At 34.8% G+C, this 13,854-nt stretch overlaps 1 protein-coding gene across 3 annotated transcripts in view; it reads left to right on the top strand.

The window, feature by feature from the left end:
- The window catches only part of LOC138710117 (uncharacterized), a 131,496-nt gene that overhangs the window by 16,204 nt on the left and 101,438 nt on the right, over positions 1-13,854 (top strand). For all 3 annotated transcript variants that reach the window (XR_011335063.1, XR_011335064.1, XR_011335062.1), the window contains one exon: positions 1,447-1,569. The gene's annotated coding sequence lies outside the window, so the exon portion shown is untranslated. The remainder of the gene's footprint in view (positions 1-1,446; positions 1,570-13,854) is intronic.

The raw sequence follows: 13,854 nt of genomic DNA, 5'->3' as shown, positions 1-13,854 counted from the left end.
TTCAAACAAAACAGTTTAATACAATTTTGCTCGTTTTTGCTTCCTTTTGGAGATAAAAATTTTTTTATATGAAACATTTCATAGCATGTTTTGAGAAAGCCACTGATTTAATCCCAATATACTCAGTCAATTTAAGAGAGCAATGAATAAAATTATGATAATGAATGATTGAAAGAATTTTAGTTTTGTTCTTCAAATGTGCACAAATTTAATCCGGATAAATGTAAGATTGTTGTTGTTTTCTAATGCCAGGCATATGACAATAAAGTCATTTGACCTCTTGCACTCCAATATTTTTCAAAGATATTATCATGGTCAGCCACTGAAGCACAGATTTTGAGGTGTTCCGAATCCATTTCTTGGTTTCAGTTGCACAATGGGCAGTTAGGGGACTGATATATTCCAATTCTATGCAGGTGTTTGGCCACATAATCATGGCCTGTTGCCAATCTAAATGCAGCTACAGACGATTTTCGTGGTAAATCGGGAATTAACTGTGGATTATGATGCAGAGAGTTCCATTTTTTCCCCTTGAGATTGTGTTATCAAATTTTGTTTGTTGAAGTCTAAGTATGTAGATTTAATAAATCTTTTCACAGAGTAATACGTAGATTTAGTAGCAGGCTTGTTCTCTGGAGATCAAGGATCCATCGGTGTATAAATGAAGCCAGTTTTGTGGAGGGTACCTAATGTTAATTGTCTCTAAAGACAATTGTTTCATTATTTCAGTGTTTACTTCTGATTTCAGTATTTCTTCTGTTAAATTTAGATTATATTCTATATGTAATAGAGTTAAAGGGTTTGGTTTAATTTGTAAGTTTTCTTTTAAATTCGGGATATTGATTTTCTGTTTTAATTCTTGAACCATGGATATGAAACTTTTTTGAGTTTTCAGTCTACAGAGAGGACTGTATGAATGCCAATTGTTTCCTGGGAATCTGATAAGTTTTTCATATTGAATCAGTGCTTTTTCTTCTATTGTCATTTTGATGCTGTTAATATTAGTGAGGAATCTCATAGAATCTATGGAGTTGTTTTGATTCCACCAGTAATGGCCTGTGAGCTTGGTTTTGAACATATTCTACTTCGTTTATGACAGGTGAAGTAATTAAAATTTCTCCGCAGTATGTCAGCACTGACTGTATAAACATTTTGAATGTAGTTTATGAAGTATTCCTGGAGCATCCCCAATTCTTTCCTGCTAGATTGTAAAATTCTTTTGCTGAACGAGAACGAGAAATTAATGATATTACTTATGGTTCAATCTGTATAAGGAGAAATACAGAAAATTGATTTAAAAAGCAATGGAATATATGAGGCACTGCATATAGCAGGGGTGAACTCAACAAAGAATCACGATTTCAAGTTTGCTCCTAATACAACGTATCCACAATGCCTCATACTCTTTCCAGCACAATTATTACTATTTTCTTTTCTTCTTCATAGCTGCCGAGTGGTGCATTGCAGTTATCTGATTCAAAGGAGGATCTCCTATAAGATATTCTGCACAACAGTCTTGCTAAGGAAAACAAGGAGATTCTAAGACTGAGAAAAGTACTGGTATTGAAAGTAAGTAATACTTTAGTATATATAAGTTACATAAATCAAAATGTATGTTGCTGACAGACCTTTTATAAATGTTATAACACTGGCTCTTCATCTGACAAACATTTATTGAAATCAATTTTTAAACACATACTTCTTTACTTTGTAGACAAGATATATTCATATCAGCTTTGGGACTGTAAGCTTTCCATTAAGAACTTTATTTTATTTCACTTCCACAAGGAAATACGTATGTGTTATTATTATCTGCTTTATACCCACCTTCCTTTTAGTACATAATAATGAATTGACACACATATCAGTAGAGCCCGGATTTTATGTAATATGGAAATGAGAAATATGTACTGTACATAAAGTGGCAAAATATGTAGATAAATATGTAATAAATAGGGCAAGGTAATTAATGATTTTGCATCTTTTTCTTATGAAGGTTTAAACATTGCTAGCATATATGGAAATGTATGACATTAAAAACCGGGTTAAATAAAAGCAATTCGTTAGGGCATTTTTTTGCATTTTCTTAATTTTTTTACGGATGTCATTTTTTAGCAATTTTTAGGTCATTTTGAGCATTTTTTACACTTTTTAGGAAGGCTGTGACATTATTTGTATTTGATTTGAGATTTTTATTATAATTCAGTATTTTCCTTGTCAATACAATTTCTTGGAATTAAATAGATGTTTGCTAGCTTCTACCCCTATTTTTCAAGGTATGTGCATAATGAACTTGCCCACTTCTAGGAATTTTATTCAAATTCCTAGAGCGTATGCTAGCTTGTACCCCTATTTTTCAAGGCATAATGAACTTGCCCACTTCTAGGAATTTACCCACACTCCCACAGAGATTCCTTTCTCCAGGTAAACTGGCATTGTTATGCTGTTAATTGAGGTGGTCAGTTGTTTCTAGTCGTCTGTGTGAACAGGTCAAGAGCAAAATGCCTAAAGTAAAGGAAACTGCTAGTGTTAAATTAAAGGCATTTGTTTCAAAATATGGAGAAAATATTTTTTCAATGGACGGTCGTATTTTATTCTGCAAGATCTGTGATGTGAGAGTGGCTGCTGAAAAAAAGTTTATGATAGAACAACACATGTCACGGGAGAAACATAAACGTGGCCTGCAGAGACTTGAAAATAAATCCAGTGTAAACTTACAGCAAATGCTTCTGGGGGATACGTGTTCAACGTTTTCGCCATTTTGTGAGAAACTATGCGAAGCTTTTCTATCGGCTGATATTCCACTTCACAAACTGAATCATCCTAAGCTCCGAACTTTCTTAGAAGAGGAGACCGGAAAATTAATTCCAGATCCTAGAACATTGAGAAGAACATACATAGCTCGGTGCTATGACAAAACTTTGAAAAAAATAAGAGAAATGATTGGAGAAAGAAATGTATTCGTATCCATTGACGAGACAACAGACTCTATGGGCTGTTATGTAGCTAATGTTATTGTTGGAGTTTTAGAAGCACGCAGCCCTGGAGAACAATTTCTACTACATTGTGAGCATCTGGACAAAGTCAACTGCTCGACGATCAGCTTAGTATTTGACCATGCATTGAGAATACTTTGGCCTGATGGGATTCGAAATTCCAATGTATTGCTTTTTATAACAGATGCAGCACCCTACATGATGAAAGCAGCTGCTTCCTTAAGTGCACTGTACCCAAAAATGGTACATGTGACGTGTTTAGCGCATGCATTACACCGGGTTGCAAAAGAAGTACGTGCAAATTTTCCTGAAGTGGATAAATTAATTGGATGCGTGAAGAAAGTATTCTTGAAAGTCCCCTCTCGAATTTCAGGATTCAAAACAGAAGCTCCAGAAATCCAATTGCCATTTTCACCTGTTTTGACTAGATGGGGAACATGGCTCCAAGCTTGCAGTTATTATTGCAAGAATTTCGATGTTGTGAAGAAAGTGGTTGATTCTTTTGATAATGGTGAGTCAGTGTCAATAAAAAAGGCGCAAGAACTGTTAGCTGATAAAGAAATTGCTGGTAAACTTTCTTACATAAATACTAATTTTGGATTCCTTCCTGATGTCATAACTGCACTGGCAAAATCCCAAGTGACATTAGTGCAACAGCTACAAATAGTGGATAAAGTGGTGAATGATTTGAGCCGTGCATGTGGTAAAGTGGGTGATGCAGTGTCAATGAAAATGAAAAACTGTCTAAGCAAGAACAGGGGGTACACAACATTGTGTTCAATTGGCAGAGCTTTGTCTGGTGACAATTTTTCTCTTCCTGACTGTGAATTAAATCCAGGAGATATTGCTTGCTTTTAGTTTGCTCCAATTGTTTCCGTTGAAGTAGAGAGAAGCTTTTCCGTTTATAAGTCGGTACTAGCAGACAATAGACAATCATTTTTGTTTGAAAATCTCCGCCAAGTTTTGATTGTTAACTGCAATTCAAAATTGTTGTAAAAGTGCACTTGAAATGAATTTTCTGCAATACAAGGTACTGTAACATGGATTTTTTTAAATTTTATGTAGTTCAGTAATCAAGTGAGTACTTAACGTAATTAAAAGTATTTTCATTGGCAATGCTTTACTTTTTATTGGTCATTTTTTGTATTTTTTAGGTCATAAATGCATTTTTTATTTTGCATTTTTTTACCAATTTATAGGTCATTAAATGCCTTGCCCTAGTAATAAATAAAAAATATGTAAATTAAAAATTAAACTTTATTGGATGTATTTTTGCACACTAATGAAAAATTACAGGTGCACATGTGATTCAACCTCAATTAATTATTGTTTGGTGGCGCAATTAATAATTGAATATTTTTTTCCATATTTTTTGCTGTCATTGATCGTCTCGTCAGTGGCAACCCATAAGTAGAAATCATCAAGTTCAGCTCTAATCGTTTCCATTGTGTCAATGTAGCAGGAGTTCAAATAATTTTTATGGAGTATTGATTCATGCGAAATATTGAAGTTGCGGTATTTGCGTAGGAAAGCTTGAAACTTTGGAATTCCAAGTTTATACCATGGTATGTTTGCAGCAACCATTGCCACGCACAAATTTTTATTAAATTCACTGGTACAAGACGAAGAATGTTGCACCACCACTTGTGTAACAAGAACTTGTTTCTTTTCAACGGAGCACGTTTTTTATTTCTCACATGAAGTTCAATTTTTAAATGCTGTTCTAACTGTGACTTCATGGAGCAACCAATGTGTTCGCCACACACTTTGCATAGCACGATTTTACCGTCGTAGTAAAGGAATCGTCAATTGAAATCCAGCAGTAGACTAGCTATTTGTATCACCTGATGTCAAAATAAGCTTCATAAGAAAACAGAAAAAAAAAACTATTGTTTTCTTTTAGAGCAATTGATTGGAGATGTTTGTGGGAAATGGTTATACCCATAGGGTAACTTTCACTTTTTCCTTCACCGCGTTAGCAGTACAATGACCCACCCTTCGCAGTGGTATTTGTTCCTACTTTACCGTTACTTCTTAAGGGATATACACACTATTAGCATTGCAAACAAATGTCCATTTTTTCACAGAATACGTTACTATTTTCAATTATTAAATTATATTTACGCACTGGAGACGAAGAAATAAGCTTTATAAACAATTTTAAAACATATAACTTAAGAATTAAGTAGAGGGAAAATTGGTGAAAAAAATGTGTATTCTTTCAAAATATGTGAAATATGCCAAAATATTTATTATGCACCAAAATGTGTAAAAATATGTAACTTTAAAACATTGGAATAATGATCTCTTTGATATGATTCACCAACATTTTAGCTTCCCTTATAGCTACATACAGTGATGGACAGAAATATTCGTATGAACCCTTTATCTTCATTAAATTAAACATTCTGACGAATTAACGTTATAATTGTACTAATTTTTCTTTTTATCATAACATAATTCCTTATTGTTTCTATCTATACAGAGAAATCGGTGCCAAACTGAACATAAAGCGACTAGCAATCGTTTGAACCATAATATGCTAGGACAGGATTATTCGAATATTGCAATCGTGGAGACAAAAATGCTGTATACATTCGCTAGTGCTTCAACCATCGTTTTGATGCAGTCGATAGACAAACGAGTCACAATATTCTCCTGACACGCAAAGCTGTAACACGTGCTAGTGTAATGGGACGTAAAGGTAAAGAGACAACTATTCAAGAAAGAAGAATTACTGTATTATAAATTTACACAAACAACAGAAGACGTATGCCGAAATTGCAAATGCTGTCAACAGAAGCTGTTCTACAGTGTGCAGTATTATAAAAAATGTTAGAGAACGGAAGACATTAATAAATAGAGAGCGCACAGGTCGTCCACGAAAGCTAACCAACAGGGAAGAAAGGGAGATTATTAAGACAGTGAAGAAAAATCCAAAGGTGAGTGCATCAGAAATAGCAGCTAATTTACAGGACGATTTTGGTACAGATGTTCATCCTAAAATGGTAACCAGAGCTCTTCACCGGGCCGGGTACAATGCCAGGGTGCCATGGAGGAAACCCTGTATAAGTAAGGTAAATAAATAGAAGAGACTACTGTTCGCAAATGAATTTGTCGACAAAGCTGCAGGGTTCTGGAACAAAGTTATATTTTCAGATGAAAGTAAATTTAATATATTTCATTCTGATGGGCGACTTTTGGTCTGGAGAAAACCGAACACAGAATTAGACTAGAAGAATATTATATCAACAGTTAAGCATGGAGGTGGAGATGTCATGGTGTGGGGGTGCATGTCGGCCACTGGTGTAGGAGAACTGGTATTTACTGACAATTTACCCTTGGACAAGTTCAAGTACATGCAGATATTCCAGGACAATCTTAAGAAGAGTGCAGATAAACTTGGTCTTTTAGGGGATTATTATTTTCAACAAGATAATGACCCAAAACATACCGCAGAAATTTTTCGTTTGTGGATTGTCTACAATACACCTCACACTTTGCACACTCCACCCCAATCCCCTGACTTGAATCCAATCGAACATTTGTGGTCTGAACTGCAGAAACGAGTCCGGAAACATCGAATATCCAACAGGAATGATCTCAGACAGAAACTTCTAGAGGAATGGCATCAAATAGGGCGGAATGTCACTGAAAAATTAGTTTCTTCCATGCCTGTACGATTGAAAGAAGTCATTCGCAGGAGATGGTGGGCAACTAAGTACTAATGTTTGTTTTGTTTATATTTTGTGTCTATTTTTGAATACTTTTGTCCAAGCTTCTTGTAGCCAAATCATACAATGTTTTTCTATATACATTTATAACATATGACAATACAATTATTTGTTTTCTGTATACATTTATAACATATGACAATACAATTATTTATTTTCAGAAGCATTCTCATTTCTCTTCATTACATTCCCACCTACAAGTAATTTAAAAGCTAATTATTACTTTCCCGAATACTTTTGTCCATCACTGTATATAGGAACAAAATATGTAATTACATAAAATCCGGGCTCTACATATCAGTGATGAAGCTAAGGTATAAATACTGGGTAGCCTAAGCTGAAAAAATTTGCTTACTTTATATATTTTTATATAGCAGAAGATTCTCGGCTTTTCTATCATTTCTTTTTGTGACAGACCCCTCAAGAAGGTGAGGTCCACTCATTTTCACCCCAGAAGAGAATACAGATACTCGTATATCGTTGTTGTTCCTACAATAACTCCTATGTGCAAAATATAAAAGTTTTCAGTAGGAAGAAAAAACACATTTATTCAGCCTATGGCAGCCGTACATAGAAGACTGTGAATTCTTACATTTTCGAAAGAAAGAAATATAATTGCAAATAGGAGATTTTATTATTTGCTGTATCACTATTTAAGTTATTTAATAGAGCAAAAACCTAAAAATGATAAATATGTCACATAGGAGTTATTGCAGGAACAACGACGATATGTCTCATAACACTCTGTTAGCGAAGCATATTTCTTATATCATGAAAATTGAAAATTTATACTTTGTTTTCCTCCATGTGCTTTTTTAATATGTAAATTCGGTGTCGATCTTCTGTCTTTGTAAGCACATTTTGTTTCATACATCCAACTTGAATAGGGCCTACAGTTTCTCTTTTAATTCTACAAACAATGACTTCAATGTGCCATTTTACACAAAATTAATATGCACAACACATATTCACTTTTGATCAAACTAATACTCAAAATGCAGCTCATTCAGAGAAAACCAATATGGTTGGTTGGTTGGTTTGTAGCCAAAGTTCTGGTATCATGGCAATGAAGCCATTAGCTCTCTTGCAGTCTAGTATTTTTCCGTGATGTTGAGGTGAACAGGCAAGGCTTCTCAATTTTCCAGGTGGTACTTATCCATGATTACGTCCTTTCCACATAACACACAATTGGGTAAGAGGGAGATGCTGATTCTATGTAAATGAGCTGCCAAAGAATCATGCCCGGTCAGAAGGTAGAAGGCTGTCACTGCTGAATTTCTTGGTTCTTCAGGGATGATGTTTATATTTTGGAGGAGGGGTTCCCATGATTTATCTTTAGCTGATTCCTTTATTCTGTTCAGAAATTTTTGTTTGTATTGAATTTTTTTATTTAATGTGACAGAAATAAATGATTTTTGAGTAACATGTTTTGTGTTACGGTGCAGCCTTTCGCAGCCAGTTGCCCACCAATTCATTCCCTGTAATGCGCAGTGCGCTGGAACCTATTGCACAACTATTTTCTTGCCAGTTTTTGGAGCTGCTTGATCAGGATGCAGCACTGAGAAGTTGTGTGGAGTCCTTCCTGACTTCTTTATAGAGAAAAATTTATAAGTTCCTCCAGCTCCTGCAGCATCAAAATCGGTTAGTAAAGATCAATCGCTGTAAATGTGTAGCCAGGTTTCACAACGATATTTGCTATTAATTATTTTGCTACGTTTGGATTTGTATAGTTTTTAACAATTGTTTATTGTTAGTAAAATAACATGTGCAAAAATACACTCTTAATTCTTACCTGAAGGAGTAAAAAACTCGTGCTCAGGGAGTTATCTAAACACATACTTAACACAAACAAAGATAATTATTTGACACAAAGTGGGTCAAGAAAAAAACAATTATAGGAATAAAATACAATTTCAATTTTAACAATTTAAATCATACAAATACATACACATATTAAATTAACATACTAGGGTTGGATAAAAAGTAATGGCAACAGTTCGATATTTCTGACATGGCTTTATTCACAGGGGTACAACATTTACGTACCTTCTATATAGTCGCCCCCCTTATTTATTACCTTTTGCCAAATGTTTGGAAGGCGTCGTACACCATCAGCGTGTCCATCTTTGTTGATGTTCTGTATTGACCACCCTAAAGTATGGATAAGTTCATCTCTGATATTGTATCGGGTCCCTCGCAGTGGTTCTTTCACTTTGGTGAAAAGATCGTAATTGCATGGATCATATCGGGTGAGTACGGTGGATGTTCCAGTAGTCCGCGCTTTCCGTCTGCCTTGGAGGTACAGCGTGGTGCAGTATTACCCCATCAATGTCATACGCCACAATGAACATCTTCACAGCACTTTGTGTAGGGCGCACTTTCTTTGGACAAGGAGAACCGGGATGCTTCCATTCATTTGATTGACATTTCAAGTTTGGTTCATACGAGCGAGTTCAGGTTTCGTCCATAGCGACGATTCGTCCAAGAAAGTCGTCACCTTTCCTTTGGTACCGGTGCAACAAGGCCTTCGCGGAACGCTTTAACCCATCGTGCAACTGTGCGATATGGCAACGCTGCATCGCCACATGCTTCACGCAGTCCCTGAAAACATTCTTGTGCACTATGACCTCGTGCCATTTCAATTTTGATCCAGGAATGTTGCTCTAGTATTGTAAGGATGGTCGTAGGGTGCTCGCACTATCCCTATGAAAGTGAACGTTCTACACACTGCAGTAAATTGATGGAGTATTGTCGCCGCTGGCTGCACTAACTCATCTAACAGTCCTTGTTCATGTCCACACAGCTGGCAGCTCTCGAATGCACCATCGTCACGTGACAGCAGTGCTGCCATTACTTTTTATCCAACCTATGTATATTCTTTAAAAATTAAATTCCTAACGCTACTTTTGAAATTTTTTATACTAAAATTTTCCAAATTTGGGTATTTTTCAATTATTTTATTGTATAACCTTGGACCATAGTAGGTATCATAGCTAAGAGCTGGGCTTGTTAAACACTTCGTTTCCTCTAGTCGTATAAAATCGGATCTTTTAGTTCCATATTTATGATGATACAATTTGAATTTATTACGATTTTTATCTATGAAGTTTAATAAGGCAATATAGTAAATCTGTTTAATTTTCAAAACATTAAAATCAGTGAACAAAAGCTCGGATGAGTAATCAATTGGTTTATTTTAATTATTCTTTTCTGAATAAGTATTAGTGGAGTGAAATTAGAATTACAAGCATTTCCCCATCCTAAAATTCCACATTGGAGAATGGATTGAAATAAAGCTAAGTAAATGAGACGAAAAAAATATTGACTGGTAAATATGACTGAAGTATAACAAAGATATAAAGTTTTACGTAATCTATTGCATGAATATGTAATACGTTTATTCCATCGTAAATGTTGGTCAATTGTAATGCCTAAATACCCAACTTCCGAGGATTCGGTTAATATAGGACATTCACAATTTTAAGAAGAACAATAAGAATGACGAATTTTGAGCCTACAAGAAGATTGAGGAGATTTAAGACCATTGGACCTTAGTGAAAATGGAACAACAGTTGTTTTGGATATGTTTAAGGGGAGAGCATTTGGTTTGGTTTGGTTCCAATAAGTTGTTTCCAGTTTGAATAGTTACGTATTCCAAGGGATTTTGTCGGATTTGTGACATTTCAATGTTAGTTTGGGGAATGAGATGCGTTTGTAATCTTTTAACTTTCTGCATAAATCCTTCTTGTGTGTTTAATTTAGTAACTTAGGGAAGATTTCGTATTTTCTCCAATAGTCTGCATTAGACAGTCTAATTAATTTCTCATACTGGATTTCTGCTTGTTCTTGAAAGTCGTGTATCAGTGGGTTTTGTTGAGTAAGTTGTCTCATTGAATCTGTTGGTGTGGATTTCCCTGCACCTATAATTAAATGTACTGCTTGGTTTTGAAATTTTTCTATTTTATTTCATTGTTGTGGGGTGCATGTGATGAGTATTTCACTACAATATTTGAGGACAGGTTTCATGTACATATAAGTGGAATTTAGTGTACCGGTACATCTCTGGCTTCCCCATTTGCAGCCAGCTAATCTTTTTAACAGATTTAATCTCTTTTTGGCTTTTTCTATTACAGTATTAATATCATCTTTTCAAGATAATTTGTTACCAGTATCAAATATGACTCCTAGATATTGTGAACTGATTGCTCTTTGTAAGGGAAGTCCATTAAGCTTGATGTTTATGTTAACTGGTTTAGTGACATTTGTGAATATTTGATATTTAGTTTTGTCTGCATTTACTTGCATTAGGTTAGTAGAGCACCAATATTCCAATTTAGTGATAGCTGTGTTAATTTGGGTTTCCAATGACTTGAGCTTATTCTTTGGTTTTGAAATCCAGATGACGAGATGTTACCAGTATCAAATATGACTCCTAGATATTGTGAATTGATTGCTCTTTGTAAGGGAAGTCCATTAAGCTTGATGTTTATGTTAACTGGTTTAGTGACATTTGTGAATATTTGATATTTAGTTTTGTCTGCATTTACTTGCATTAGGTTAGTAGAGCACCAATATTCCAATTTAGTGATAGCTGTGTTAATTTGGGTTTCCAATGACTTGAGCTTATTCTTTGGTTTTGAAATCCAGATGACGAGGTCATCAGCAAAAAATGCAAACTTTACTTTTTTGCCAAATATTTAGGAAGATCGTTGATAAATATATTAAATAATGTTGTACTCAACACTGCTCCTTGAAGTACACCCATAGCTGTGTGTTTGTATTTTGAAAACTATGACTGATATTTAACTGTGTTGAATCGCTGTGTGATAAAGTCTTGTAACTAACAGAGCATATTACCTCAGATTCCTATTTTGTGCAATTTGTCTACAAGCTTAGGCTACTCCTCCATATGCTGTCATAAGCAGATTTGAAATCAACGAAAACAACTGCAGTATGTTCTTTTTTGTTCATGGCTTCTTTAATACCCTGACTGAAATAAACAACTTGTTCGTTAGGTGAGTGCAGTGGTGATATTCGGCCGGCTCGCACCAGTATTGACGAACCGGTTGTTAAATTTTTCTAGGTAATATTTGCAATTACCATGGACATATACAGTATATGTTTAACATACATTACTGATTTTTAAACTTTTTGAATATCATCGCTGGGTGAGTGGTATTGTATAAAGCAAGGGCGTGCAGTGTAATTTTTGTGTGGGTAAGCTCTGAAGTTTTCTTATTGACATTTCTTTCATACATATTAGTCATGACTTATGAAACTTACAGCTTTTCTAAATATATATATACATACAGTGTGATTAACGAGGATTTACCGTCCCTTACGGAGCTTATTTTTAGCTTCAGAAAACTAGCCAATTAAAGAAATGGCACTTCTGAATAGTTCATTCTCTATTTGTAATATTTTTTTCCCGTAAAACTAAAGAAAAAAGGTATTTTACTAACAACTTCAAATTGATGTAACTCTGAAAATATTGTGATTAGAACAAACGTTTATATGACTTTTTTCTCAGAATGTCTTCGCAAATAAGCTCCATAAGTGACTGTAAATCCTCGTGAATCACCCTGTATATATATAGACTGTTTTAGCTACAGTACTACAAAATGTTAATAAATAATATTATAGCATTCTTTCATTAGGCTTACTTACATGTAATATGGCGATGAACAGCAACGACAGTAGCTGTAGAAATGTATTACAGTACTTATAAGTAAAGTCCATTCTTCTTTCTTGTTTTGTGAACTTTTTGATTACATCTTCATAAAATGTGGCAGATTGTATCACTTATGAAGAAGTCCCTTTTCAATGGATAGAAGTGCTAACCCGTTAAGACGTTCTTGGCTTTGTGTTGATCGCTGGTATGATTTTATTCTTCTAAGTGCAGAGAATGTTCGCTCTACGGAAGCTGTGGTGCTAGGGATAGTGACAATAAGTAATCCAAGTTTATAGACTTCTGGTAATGCTGTGTCAAGTTGTTTTTTCTTGAGTGTATTAACACCTGGTATGGATGTTGTCCAGAAAATTCATCATAAGAGTAGAGCACAATGAGTTCATTTTTCAGACTGATAAAATTAAACGTGTCCGACTGATTTTCTTTCAAAATGTTAAATATAATAGCAGGAAAGTTCACCCTAAATTCTTCGTACTTCTGAGGTTGTAACAAAGCCACAAAGTTTAAGTTATGCATAGAACTAAATCTTTCGTCAATTTGAAAAACTATTGTATCGATTATCTCAATGTAAAGGGCCTTTCTTGCAACTTCAGGGTCTTGTTCTGTGCGACGACATTTACTTGGAGTTCCATCATCTTCATGGTGGTAAACTACAGTTTCTATCCTTATAGAATCCCAAAATTTTCTGAGATTTTGGATATGTCTTTTTTGTTTCTGTAATTTTTTCACAGCAATGCTGAATATCTAAAGATTTGAACTGTAGTATATTGAAAAGTATGTCAGTGTAGCTGAATATCTTACTGAAAATAACTAATAACAGTGATGTCTCAAAACTGGTCAGAAATGTAAGGAAGCCTTGTGCAGTAACAACTGTTACACTGTCCCAGGTAGAACTGTCTTCTAATATGTCTTGAAAAAATCCAATGAATTCATCCCTATGTTCCTTTACAGTCTGAATAAGACGCGGTGTGAAATTCCATCTAGTTGGAGCATGTCTAGGCATTTTCTTTGAGGTATATTCCTTAAGCCTTTGTTCTTTTGGATGATTTACTGAAGAAAGAACCCAAACCAGTTAAAGTCTGTAAAAATATTCTGCTCTCTTTCAAACACGTAAGTGATTGGGGCAAGATTAAATTTAATTTATGACAAACAGTGCACAAATATTGCCTTAGAATATTTTTCAAGAAATTTAGTTCTCAGACCATTTGTGTGACCAGCCATGACAGCAGCTCCATCGAACGTTTGAGCAACGAGCTTGTTGCTTATGTCATACTCAGTGGCTATACTTTGGACATGTTCGAATAAACCACTAGCAGATCTATCATTGCTTACATCAGTAAAACATATGAATCTTTCATTAATCTCACCATTCTCTGAATCAACATACCTAAGAGTGGTTGAAAGCTGGGATGCATTCATAATGTCTGAAATTTCG

The sequence above is a fragment of the Periplaneta americana genome, chromosome 12 (assembly GCF_040183065.1).
Source record: "Periplaneta americana isolate PAMFEO1 chromosome 12, P.americana_PAMFEO1_priV1, whole genome shotgun sequence".
NCBI lineage: Eukaryota > Metazoa > Arthropoda > Insecta > Blattodea > Blattidae > Periplaneta > Periplaneta americana.
The sequence above is the reverse complement of the archived record's forward strand: the minus strand, read 5'-3'. Positions and strand labels throughout refer to the sequence as shown.